The sequence below is a fragment of the Oncorhynchus gorbuscha genome, linkage group LG13 (genome assembly GCF_021184085.1).
Source record: "Oncorhynchus gorbuscha isolate QuinsamMale2020 ecotype Even-year linkage group LG13, OgorEven_v1.0, whole genome shotgun sequence".
Classification (NCBI taxonomy): domain Eukaryota; kingdom Metazoa; phylum Chordata; class Actinopteri; order Salmoniformes; family Salmonidae; genus Oncorhynchus; species Oncorhynchus gorbuscha.
In genome coordinates, this window is record NC_060185.1 from 72962978 (window position 1) to 72976930 (window position 13953).

The window sequence follows — 13953 nt, forward strand, 5'->3', positions numbered from 1 at the left end:
TTTCGGGAATCCTCTTTGACTGGGTTTGGGGGAACACTACAGCTGTCCCTGTGAAGTGTGGCATGTCCTGCACAGTTCCTCCCAACCCAGGGCCGAGAATGAGAATTGAGAGACCACTAAATCAATTCTCACATTCTTCATTATTCATAAAATGTGAATAGCTCTTAATTCTCATTTTACAAATTGACTACGACACAAAATGTGCCACTAACTCACCATGTGGGTTGAACTTGGACTTCTCATTCATTCAACCGTGTCGCAATTGGGGCCATTTTATGATTCAAGAGGAACCTGTTTTTGGCAATGTCATAGTAGGACTCGATTAGACTGCTTCGATTTGCTCAAGCACAGGCTTCATTCAATGTTGACAAAAAAGCATTGAGTAAATTACATATTGTCAAACTGAATTTCCCTTTGGTAGAAATCGGGACACCGGCTTGGTATGACCCTCTTGTTGACTTCATGGGAGATTTATTTTAGCATAAGGGTACAATTATTAGGGTGGCAATAAAAAGTCATATATATTAATCAATGAATCCAAACTCTATTGATCAAGATCATATTGATTCTGAAAAGTGCTAATTCCAATAAGGGGCTATTATATGAAATAGAAGAAAGACTGTGATTGGACTACATGCTTCTATCATGCCAGCATTAAATGTACTGTAGCTACAGAGAGCCAATAGAATAATGTCTTACCATGGACAATCAGAAAAGACTGATATTAGAGAAGACACAGGATGCAATCCCAGGAAATAAAAAAGAACCCCTGTGGCAGTGTGGATCCTTGCTCTCATCCTGAGTATGCGTCTCTATCCATGACCAGGAAATCTCTCAGGAGCCATCGTAAAATCAGCAGCAGCATTATAGCACCACTCTGTCTAGTCCAGGCAGTGACCAGGCTAGCACTCTCCAGACTCAATCATAACACCTCAGGGAGGACAGTGAAAACTCCAAACTTCAGTCGTCAGTTATCTCGCAAAACAGGAGCAGGACTTGGGGTTGTTTGGTAAACAATGGCTGACTGAATGAGCAAATCTAGTTGAGTGAATCCAAGTGGTCCATTTGTCTGTTAAGAGGTTAATGTGAGCGAGGGTGCTAGCTAGTTAATTAACCCCTCGGGATTGGCAGGGAGCAGAGGCACCGATTGCAACAGGCCTACTGGGCGCAATCAAGGGCCCAAACTGAACATTGTATAAGGTATAAAAGTGTTGTAGTAAACACAATCTCTTCGCCCCACCCACCAGAGGGACCTTTTAATCAAACCACAGTGCACTAATGATGGTGCCTCGACAGAAACGAAAAGGAGAGGAGAAAAAGGAAGAAAACGTGTGAGGAGGAGTGAATCACAGACATACATTTAACCCCCCTCTGGGTTTAACTACATAGACTCCCACAGAGCGCCAAGTAGTCAATTGATGGGAGGAAATTATTCAGTGTTGGGTATCTGCAGTACTTGAAGATGGTAGAGCGGAAAGCTTTGGGGAGGGATGAGCAAGGATATGATGACTCATCAGTTTGATATAGGCATGCATGAACATAATGGAAGCTGCACCTTTGTAATACAGTATGATGAAAGACATACAGTTCAAGTCAGTCATTTGCATACACCTGAGACAAAAACATTTTAACTCAGTTTTTCACAAATCCTGATGTTTAATCCTAATAAAAATTCCCTGTCATAGGTCAGGTATTTTAAGAATGTGAAATGTCAGAATAATGATAGAGAGAATGATTTATTTCAGCTTTTATTTATTTCAAAACATTCCCAGTGTGTCAGAAGTTTACATACAGTACACTCAATTAGTATTTGGTAGCATTGCCTTTAAATTGTTTATCTTGGGTCAAATGTTTTGGGTAGCCTTCCACAAGCTTCCCATAATAAATTGGGTGATTGTTGGCCCATTCCTCCTGACAGAGCTGGTGTGACTGAGTCAGGTTTTTAGGCCTCCTTGCTCGCACATGCTTTTTCAGTTCTGCCCACACATTTTCTAAGGAATTGAGGTCAGGGCTTTGTGATGGCCACTCCAATACCTTGACTTTGTTGTCCTTAAGCCATTTTGCCACAACTTTGGAAGTATGCTTGGGGTCATTGTCCATTTGAAAGACCCATTTGTGACCAAGCTTTAACTTCCTGACTGATGTCTTGAGATGTTGCTTCAATATATCCACATAATTTTCCACCTCATGATGCCATCTATTTTGTGAAGTGCACCAGTCCCTCCTGCAGAAAAGCACCCCCAAAACATGATGCTTCCACCCCGTGCTTCACGGTTGGGATGGTGTCTTCAGCTTGCAAGCATCCCACTTTTTCCTCCAAACATATGGTCAATGGTCATTATGGCCAAACAGTTCTATTTTTGTTTCATCAGACCAGAGGACATGGCTTTTTTATGGCGGTTTTGGAGCAGTGGTGTCTTGGCGCTTGTAACGCCAGGGTAGTGGGTTCGATCCCCGGGACCACCTATACGTAGAATGTATGCACACATGACTGTAAGTCGCTTTGGATAAAAGCGTCTGCTAAATGGCATATATTATTATTATTATTATTATTATTCTGGAATTGATTTGCACTTTCGCACCAAAGTGCGTTCATCTCTAGAAGACAGAACGCGTCTCCTTCCTGAGCGGTATGAAGGCTGCATGGTCCCAAGGTGTTTATACTTGCGTGCTATTGTTTGTACAGATTAACGTGGTACCTTCAGGCGTTTGGAATTTGCTCCCAAGGATGAACCAGACTTGTGGAGGTCTACAATTTGTTTTCTGAGGTCTTGGCTGATTTCTTTAGATTTTCCCATGATGTCAAGCAAGAGCCACTGAGTTTGAAGATTGACCTTGAAATACATCCACAGGTACACCTCCAATTGACTCAAATGATGTCAATTAGCCTAGCAGAAGCTTCTAAAGTCATGGCATAATTTTCTGGAATTTTCCAAGCTGTTTAAAGGCACATTCAACTTAGTATATCTTAACTTCTGACCCTCTGGAATTGTGATACAGTGAATTATAAGTAAAATAATCGGTCTGTAAACAATTTTGGGAAAAATTACTTGTGACCATGCACAAAGTAGATGACCTAACTGACTTGCCAAAACTATAGTATGCTAACAAGAAATTGTGGAGTGGTTGAAAAACGAGTTTTAATGACTCCAACCTAAGTGTATGTAAACTTCCCACTTGTACTGTTTCACTGCAAGTACAAGTGTGTAGATTATACAAGTGTGTAGATTATACAAGTGTGAGGTGTGAAATTGTAATGTGTTTTTTGCATATCTGAACTTGCCCTGAGAGATCCTCAGAAAGAGGGGTCCCAGCCAGGGATCAGCCATCACTGATGGCAAATCTGGAGCAATTCTGGTGCCTTGCTCAGCAGCAGATCGATCACATTTTTTCACCTTGTCAAATTGGGGATTCGAACTAACAACATTTTAGTTACTGGCCCAACTCCTCGACTAACGGACGCATATATTTACTATTTACAATACAGTACAGTATAGTACCGTACTATATAGTACAGTATAGTACAATACAGTACAGTATATTACAGTATAGTACAGCACAGTATATTACAGTATGTCATAACTTTCTTAACTATCATGGACGTGACCAATACTCCCTTTTAATGCTGTATATTACATTTAGCAGCATGTGAACAGGCACCCCCACTCTAACCCACAGTCTCATTGTTTTCATTTTGGCCAAATTTAAAAATCAAAAAAGCACAAAACCTGCCGATATTACGAGAATTATCTCACTGGTGCAAGATGGTGGAGGTTACTGTCCTATCATCTGAGAACATCTATTCTCGATCAAGGCCATCTTTGGAATCACCAGAAACTTTCGGCCCCAAAATTACCAGTTTTAGCCCCCCAAATTACCAATTTTAGCCCACCAAATTACCAGTTTTAGCCCCCCAAATTACCAGTTTTAGCCCCACAAATGACCAGTTTTAGCCCACCAAATTAACATCTGTAGCGTCCCAAATTACCAGCTTTAGGCCCCCCAAATGACCAGTTTTAGCCCCCCAAATTACCATCTGTACCACCCCAAATTACCCAATATAGAGCAGCTAAAGAAATAATGAAAGTTGATTGAAATTATGTGACGCTCTCAGGTGATGAATGGGAGGCTTCTAGATGGAGAGTGGACAGCTGAATCCTTCAATCCTTGTGGACTTTGGCAAGGGGGTAAAGGAGAGGGCAGCCTGGATGGGGGCTCTGGGATTAACCAGTCTGGAAACCATTGATTATACAGGTTCGAGGAGGTTCAAGGTTCATCAATGGGGCACAAGTGTCACCAACCGAGGGAGACACAAAACTCCTCTTTTTATCTATGCTTCTACGAACATATCCTCTCCTTTGTGTCATGAATAATGTAAGCATAGACCCTTATAACCAGATATATGCACGCACACACACACACACACACACACACACACACACACACACACACACACACACACACACACACACACACACACACACACACACACACACACACACACACACACACACACACACACGCACGCACGCACGCACACGCACACGCACACGCACACGCACACGCACACGCACACGCACACAATTACCTCTGTTATTAAAGAAGGTTACTTTGGGCTCATATTAAAGTACAAATGGACCACCGGTTTTGTTTTCATTGCATCCTAGCACTGTGAAATTCCATCAGCTGTACCAGGGAACAATGTGCAGTGCTCTTTGATCGAAAATTGAGATTAAGGTAACATTGTACCCATCCACCCATGACCCATCCACAATGACTCATCCACCATGACCATATGAATATGTCATGTTGACAGAAAGAACTAAGGATATCCCTTAAAAATCTAACAGCCTCCCTGCCAAAGCTAGAGCACAAAACTATTTCATAATTACATCCTAAAATATAATTGTTATAAACAGAGGCAAAAATGATGTACTATATTTCCAATTATATGAAAAACAATATTAACGGACTGACCATCACCTTCCGATGACCAGCTTGCTATATAAAAAAACATTCTGAGAGAAATGCACTGGCTACAGTTACAAAACTCAGATGAGGATAAGGAGAAGACAAGTCAGTTGATAGTCAAGTTAACCTGGTAACATTCTTGATTGTTAAACGCCAGCGTGATTTAGTGCTGCTAGCCCATTTTAAATATTGTATGTTTGAGCTATAGACTTCTGGGTTGAGGCATTGGATTTGTCTATTTTTTCTGCATCCACTGATCCCAACCATTTGCCTTCATGTTACGTGTGATTTTTGTTTTGTTTTGAATTTTTACCCCTTTTTCTCTCCAATTTCGTGGTATTCAATTGTTTAGTAGCTACTATCTTGTCTCATTGTTACAACTCCCCATATGGGCTCGGGAGAGACGAAGGCTGAAACAACCCAACCAAGCCGCACTGCTTCTTAACACAGCTCGCGTCCATCCCGGAAGCCAGCCGCACCAATGTGTCGGAGAAAACACCATGCACCTGGCAACCTTGGTTTGCGTGCACTTAACCACTGCGCCACCCGGGAGGCCACATGTTACGTGTGATTAACGGAGGCTGAGATAGAGTGTCGTTTGTGAGACATCGGATCCTGAAAATGGCCCTTCTCACAAAAAAAGTTTGTTAAGTCTGAACTGTATGAGGTACAAACTATTGTTTCTCACTTTGAAAAGCTGGGACTCTCACGAACACGCACATGTCATCTGCTCTATGAAGCTCACAAGCTGCACAAGAGTCGTTAGGAGGTAATGTGTTCTTCTACATAGAAGGTCATAGAAAATCCCAGGACAAGGTCTATAATACAGTAATAAGCTCACATGCTGTCACCAACTCCAAACTCCACACAGTTGTCACTGACTAGTTGGATATGAATTTCCCACTGAGCAAACAATTTATGTACTTACAGTATTCATATAAATTAATTTACATCAGGTGTTTGCTGGGCGGACGTAATTGTTTTATTGACATGACAATAAAACTCATGAATGCAACTGTTTATGTCAAATAATTTAGCCCTTGTTGTCCTGAAAATAAAATAGTAAAACACTTCATTATGAGGCTATGAGGGCAGTGCAAGGAGATAAATGAAAGTAGTGAATTTATGCTTTTTCACTGTGGAATCCCTGGGTCTAGTTTTTTTTAAATGGTAAAATGTGTCTATGTAGTCATGCATAACATACCACTAACATACCCATTTCTTACATTGTACCAGTCTTTGGTGGGAATAAAAAAGGAAAGAAGCAATATGGATCAAGACAATTGGATCAAACACCAGTTGGGTATAAAATACCAATTTAAATGTATGTACTGTACATACTAAAGGACATTGCATGCAGGTTCAACAGAAACAAGCTACGTGCAGGTTCAACAGAAACATGCTACGTGCAGGTTCAACAGAAACAAGCTACGTGCAGGTTCAACAGAAACAAGCTACGTGCAGGTTCAACAGAAACATGCTATGTGTAGGTACAACAGAAACATGCTATGTGCAGGTACAACCGTGACATGCTATGTGTAGGTACAACAGAAACATTCTACGTGCAGGTTCAACAGAAACATGCTATGTGCAGGTTCAACAGAAACATGCTACGTGCAGGTTCAACAGAAACATGCTATGTGCAGGTACAACAGAGACATGCTATGTGCAGGTTCAACAGAAACATGCTACGTGCAGGTTCAACAGAAACATGCTATGTGCAGGTACAACAGAAACATGCTACTTGCAGGTTCAACAGAAACATGCTATTTGCAGGTACAACAGAAACATGCTACTTGCAGGTACAACAGAAACATGCTATGTGTAGGTACAAAAGAGACATGTTATGTGCAGGTACAACAGAGACATGCTATGTGCAGGTTCAACAGAAACATGCTACGGGCAGGTACAACAGAAACATAGTTTGTCATTTATACAATTAGTCTTTGGAATTTGCGGCTGTGTCCTCAACTCTAGTATATTTCCCTTATATCCCACAGATCTCCGGTGTTCAATTTAACGCCATGTTGCCCCTTGCCCGTCTGCCTGACCTCCTGCCCCTTGCCTGTCTGCCCACCCTCCCTGCTCTCCTCTTGGGCACCACATCAATTCTGCTTCTCTGTTTGACAGGACGCTATGTGGTCCCTGACCGGGAGGGAGGATGGGTGGCCATCGCCTGCCTAAAAAACTCTGCTGGTTCAATTAGCCCAGATTTAATGAACTCTCCCCAGCCCAGCTTCTCTGCCTGAGAGCCCCAGTGCAGAGCCCCATGAGGACCCCAAACCAACCTCTGGATGGGCGGCTTGACCATAGGAGCATCAGGCTAGAAGATAAGACACATCGTTTGGCGGGGAACCACTCGAGATGAGACCTGTAGGATAAGAGGGATAGAGGTGTAAAGATGCACCCACCTTCCACCTTTTACCAATCCTAACCTCGCATCCTCTAGCCTGTTTCATTCCTATTGTTTAATTAGGCCCTACAGTTAGAACCAATGTCTGCTGGCTAGCTGCACTTCATTTGCCTTGCAGTGGAACTTGCATAGCGAAAGAAAGAAAGTGACAAAGAGAAACAGAGAGAGAGAGAGAGAGAGAGAGATATCCTATACCTATATCCCCCCACTAGAATCCCCATATTTTAATGAAGACAGCTTCTCCATCCTGGAGGGCGAAATCAATCATTTCCAGGCCCAGGGACATGTACTAGTCTGTGGCGACCTAAATGCCAGAACCGGACAAGAACCTGACACCCTCAGCACACAGGGGGACAAACATCTGCCTGGAGGTGACAACATCCCCTCCCACATATGCCCCCCTAGGCACAACTATGACAACATAACCAACAAAAACGGGTCACAACTCCTGCAGCTCTGTCGCACGCTGGGTATGTACATAGTCAACGGTAGGCTTCGAGGGGACTCCTATGGTAGGTACACCTATAGCTCATCTCTTGGCAGTAGTACTGTAGACTACTTTATCACTGACCTCAACCCAGAATCTCTCAGAGCGTTCACAGTCAGCCCACTGACACCCCTGTCAGACCACAGCAAAATCACAGTCTACTTAAACAGAGCAATACACAATCATGAGGCATCAAAGCCAAAGGAACTGAGTAACATTAAGAAATGCTATAGATGGAAGGAATGCAGTTTGGAAACCTACCAAAAAGAATTAGGCAACAACAAATTCAATCCCTTTTAGACAATTTCCTGGGTAAAACGTTCCACTGTAATAGTGAAGGTGTAAACCTGGCAGTAGAAAATCTTAACAGTATATTTGACCTCTCAGCTTCCCTATCAAATCTAAAAATCTCAAATAGAAAACCGAAGAAAATTAACAAAAATGACAAATGGTTTGATGAAGAATGCAAAAATCTAAGAAAGAAATTGAGAAACCTGTCCAACCAAAAACATAGAGACCCGGAAAACCTGAGTCTACGCCTTCACTATGGTGAATCACTAAAACAATACAGAAATACACTACGGAAAAAGAAGGAACAGCATGTCAGAAATCAGCTCAATGCAATTGAAGAATCCATAGACTCTAACCACTTCTGGGAAAATTGGAAAACACTAAACAAACAACAACACAAAGAATTATCTATCCAAAATGGAGATGTATGGGTAAACCACTTCTCCAATCTTTTTGGTTCTATAACAAAGAACAAAGAGCAAAAACATATACATGATCAAATACAGATCTTAGAATCAACTATTAAAGACTACCAGAACCCACTGGATTCTCCAATTACATTGAATGAGTTACAGGACAAAATAAAAACCCTTCAACCCAAAAAGGCCTGTGGTGTCGATGGTATCCTCAATGAAATGATCAAATATACAGACAACAAATTCCAATTGGCTATACTAAAACTCTTTAACATCATACTTAGCTCTGGCATCTTCCCCAATATTTGGAACCAAGGACTGATCACCCCAATCCACAAAAGTGGAGACAAATTTGACCCCAATAACTACTGTGGAATATGTGTCAACAGTAACCTTGGGAAAATCCTCTGCATTATTATTCACAGCAGACTCATACATTTCCTCAATGAAAACAATGTACTGAGCAAATGTCAAATTGGCTTTTTACCAAATTACCGTACAACAGACCATGTATTCACCCTGCACACCCTAATTGACAACCAAACAAACCAAAACAAAAGCAAAGTCTTCTCATGCTTTGTTGATTTCAAAAAAGCCTTCAACTCAATCTGGCATGAGGGTCTGCTATACAAACTGATGGAAAGTGGTGTTGGGGGTAAAACATACGACATTATAAAATCCATGTACACAAACAACAAGTGTGCGGTTAAAATTGGCAAAAATCACACACATTTCTTCACACAGGGTCGTGGGGTTAGACAGGGATGCAGCTTAAGCCCCACCCTCTTCAACATATATATCAACAAATTGGCGCGGGCACTAGACTAGTTGGATAGCATGGCCTCCCCATGCTAGAATCCGAAGTCAAATGTCTGCTGTTTGCTGATGATCTGGTGCTTCTGTCACCAACCAAGGAGGGCCTACAGCAGCACCTAGATCTTATGCACAGATTCTGTCAGACCTGGTCCCTGACAGTAAATCTCAGTAAGACCAAAATAATGGTGTTCCAAAAAAGGTCCAGTCGCCAGGACCACAAATACAAATTCCATCTAGACACTGTTGCCCTAGAGCACACAAAAAACTATACATACCTTGGCCTAAACATCAGCGCCACAGGTAACTTCCACAAAGCTGTGAACGATCTGAGAGACAAGGCAAGAAGGGCATTCTATGCCATCAAAAGGAACATAAATTTCAACATACCAATTAGGATCTGGCTAAAAATACTTGAATCAGTCATAGAGCCCATTGCCCTTTATGGTTGTGAGGTCTGGGGTCCGCTCACCAACCAAGACTTCACAAAATGGGACAAACACCAAATTGAGACTCTGCACGCAGAATTCTGCAAAAATATCCTCAGTGTACAACGTAAAACACCAAATAATGCATGCAGAGCAGAATTAGGCCGATACCCACTAATTATCAAAATCCAGAAAAGAGCCGTTAAATTCTACAACCACCTAAAAGGAAGCCACTTAAAAGGAAGCAATTCACAAACCTTCCATAACAAAGCAAGCTGGTCCTGGGGCTCTGTTCACAAACACAAACACACCCTACAGTGCCCCAGGACAACAGCACAATTAGACCCAACCAAATCATGAGAAAACAAAAAGATAATTACTTAACACATTGGAAAGAATTAACAAAAAAACAGAGCAAACTAGAATGCTATTTGGCCCTACACAGAGAGTACACAGCGGCAGAATACCTGACCACTGTGACTGACCCAAAATTAAGGAAAGCTTTGACTATGTACAGACTCAGTGAGCATAGCCTTGCTATTGAGAAAGGCCGCCGTAGGCAGACATGGCTCTCAAGAGAAGACAGGCTATGTGCTCACTGCCCACAAAATGAGGTGGAAACTGAGCTGCACTTCCTAACCTCCTGCCCAATGTATGACCATATTAGAGAGACATATTTCCCCCAGATTACACAGATCCACAAAGAATTCGAAAACAAATCCAATTTTGAAAAACTCCCATATCTTTTGGGTGAAATTCCACAGTGTGCCATCACAGCAGCAAGATTTGTGACCTGTTGCCACGAGAAAAGGGCAACCAGTGAAGAACAAACACCATTGTAAATACAACCCATATTTATGCTTATTCATTTTATCTTGTGTCCTTTAACTATTTGTACATTGTATATATATATATAATATGACATTTGTAATGTCTTTACTGTTTTTAAACTTCTGTATGTGTAATGTTTACTGTTCATTTTTGTTGTTTTTCACTTTATATATTCACTTTGTATGTTGTCTACCTCACTTGCTTTGGCAATGTTAACACATGTTTCCCATGCCAATAAAGCCCTTGAATTGAATTGAATTGAATTGAATTGAGAGAGGGAGAGAGAGAGAGAATGGGAGAGAGAGAAAGTCAAAAAGAGAGAGAGATCCACATTTGCCTCACAAAAAGTATGACTAAGGCACTGTGCTGAACATCATAATTCACCCTTCTCCACGCGGCTCCCCTCATAGGTTAAAGCAAGTTGAGAGAGAGAGAGAGAGAGAGAGAGAGAGAGAGAGAGAGAGAGAGAGAGAGAGAGAGAGAGAGAGAGAGAGAGAGACTGGAGCCCATAATTAATATAACACGTTATGTAGCTGCAGATAGCGGGGTGTTCCGATGCTATATGAGAGTGGCATCTCCATTTAAAAGAGTAGCTCCGGTAGGCGGCTACAGCACAGTCCACATTCTGCCTTTACTCCAGTGATCCATAAGGACTGCTCGGCTACGGTGTCACCCAAGCTTTACAAATGCACTGGACCAGCAAAATGTTGTAACAACATATCTGCACTATTTATCTTTTCCCCGGTAAATGTCTAGAAATATGAATTTATCTCGACCACATCCATTTGGTCTGGGTTCAAAGTGACAGTAACACACAGGAGTGGGCAGAAAATGAGCGGAGATACGGGAGGAGATGGACATTTCAAGCAGAATAATTTAATGTTCAATATACTGTGTGTTTCCTTGCAGTGATGCTAGGTTAAACACACGGAAGCAACATTGCATTTCCCAAGTTCCTGTGCCTTGTTTGTTTGGAGTATAGCAGTTTAACTTTATTGAGTTAAGAAGAAAGATCATGTCACAGGGGACAATGTGAACATATTAAATATAGCTTCCAGACTACATCAACAGCAGAGCAGAGTTCACATTGTTCCCAGGTACCATACTATACTATACTTTAGCAAATGTTGTTTCTGTGGATACAGGCATGATTTGCATTGGCCTTTCTCCAATGCTGACACAGTTTGCAACCTAGAATGGATCATGGCATTGAATCATTCCCTCTGAGTAAAATTTGTTTGATCTCAAGCGATCTATCACTTTACCAGGTACAAACTAATGCAAAACCTCACTAAAATTACCCTTTGACTCAAGCAAAGCATATGTCTTATCAAGGATCCTTTCTAGCTAAAGTACAGTACAGTGTGGTTAAGCTTTGCTGTTGGTGTGGTCTGGAAGCCGTATTTAACATGTTCACATGGTCCCCTGTGACATAATCTTTCCTCTTAACTCAAGAAAGTTAATTAAACTGCTATTCTGTGAACAAACACTTATGAACACAACAGAATATATAATTAAAAAATAAATAAAAGTAGATTGAGTGTTACGAAACCTAGGCTGCATCAATGCCAACACCAATGTTATACAGACTATAGAGAGATGTGCCGCCGAGAAGCTGGTATTCCCTCCTAGCGCATCAGCCCAGAGGGATAACCTCCTTTAGGAGCAATCTATTCAGAGTCAGGGGAGGTAAGAGTTCATCCACACATCTGTATTACCCAGACCCCCAAGGCCCCCAGGCCAACATCACTGCACAACCTCTGTAAGAGGACCAGCAGCGGCCAGCATTAAACTCCACTAATACAGTACCAGTCAAAAGTTTGGACACACCTACTCGTTCAAGGGTTTTTCTTTCTTTTTTATTATTGTCTACTTTGTAGAATAATAGTGAATACATTACAATTATGAAATAACACATATGGAGTAATGTCGTAACCAAAAAAGGGTTAAACAAATCAACATACATTTTACATTTGAGATTCTTCAAAGTAGCCACCCTTTGAATTGATGACAGCTTTGCACACTCTTGGCATTCTCTCAACCAGATTCACCTTAAATGCCTTTCCAAATCTTGAAGGAGTTCCCAAATATGCAGAGCACTTGTTGGCTGCTTTTCCTTTACTCCTAGATCCAACTCATCCAAAACCATCTCATGTGAGGTGATTGTGGAGGCCAGGTTATCTGATCCAGCACTCCATCACTCTCCTTGGTCAAATAGCCCTTATTTGAAAACAAAAACCAGATGGGATGGAGTATCACTGCAGAATGCTGTGGTAGCCATGCTGGTTAAGTGTGCCTTGAATTCTAAATAAGTCACTAACAATGTCACCAGCAAAGCACCCCCACACCATAACACTTCTTTCTTCATGCTTCATGGTGGGAACCACACATGCGGAAATCATCCGTTCACCTACTCTGCGTCTCAAAAATCGGAAATTTGGACTCATCAGACTAAAGGACAGATTTCCACTGGTCAAATGTCCATTGATCGTGTTTCTGAGCCCAAGCAAATCTCTTCTTATAATTGTTGTCCTTTGGTAGTGGTTTCTTTGCAGCATTTTGACCATGAAGGCCTGATTCACTCAGTCTCCTCTGAATAGTTGATGTTGAGATGTGTCTGTTACTTGAACTCGGTGAAGCATTTATTTGGGCTGGAATTTCTGAGGCTGGTAACTCTAATGAACTTAACCTCTGCAGCAGAGGTAACTCTGTGTCTTCCTTTCCTGTTGCGGTCTTCATGAGAGCCAGTTTCATCATAGCGCTTGATGGTTTTTGTGACTGCACTTGAAGTTCTTGAAATTTACCGGATTGACTGACCATGTCATAAAGTAATGATGGACTGTCGTTTCTCTTTGCTTATTTGTGCCACGCCTGCTCCTGCTTCATCTCTCTGGCGCTCATTGGACACACCTGGACTCCTTCATGTTGTTGTTTATTGCCACCTCTATATCTGTTTGTTCCTCAGTTTTGTTGCCCATGTCAGCATTATTGTCATCGTCGTTGTTTTGTTCCCCCATCCAGCCGCTGTTCTTGTTTTGTTTGATGTCTGTTTTCCATTAAATATACACTCCCTGTACTTGCTACTCATCCCCAGCGTCCTCACAGAATGCTGACAAAGCATCAGTGTGTTTTTGTTTTTGGTGGTGACGTTAGGTCCGGGTGCTGCCGCCGATGGAGCTGGGGTGCCTCACCTGGTTCGTCGGGCTTCCACGCCTTAGCTGGGATGAGAGGTTTTTTTGCCCCAGTTGGCTTGGCAGGCTCCCATACCACATCATGCCTCAGCCAGCTCGTTGGGCTCCTACG

At 42.0% G+C, this 13953-nt stretch overlaps 1 protein-coding gene across 2 annotated transcripts in view; it reads right to left on the reverse strand.

Moving 5' to 3' along the window:
- LOC123993494 (leucine-rich repeat and immunoglobulin-like domain-containing nogo receptor-interacting protein 2) overlaps window positions 1-13953 on the reverse strand; it is a 346736-nt gene that overhangs the window by 50972 nt on the left and 281811 nt on the right. Inside the window, exon 5 of one of the 2 annotated variants that reach the window (XM_046295694.1) lies at window positions 7260-7342. The exons of the other annotated variant lie outside the window; for it this stretch is intronic. The gene's annotated coding sequence lies outside the window, so the exon portion shown is untranslated. The remainder of the gene's footprint in view (window positions 1-7259; window positions 7343-13953) is intronic. 2 annotated transcript variants of the gene reach the window in all.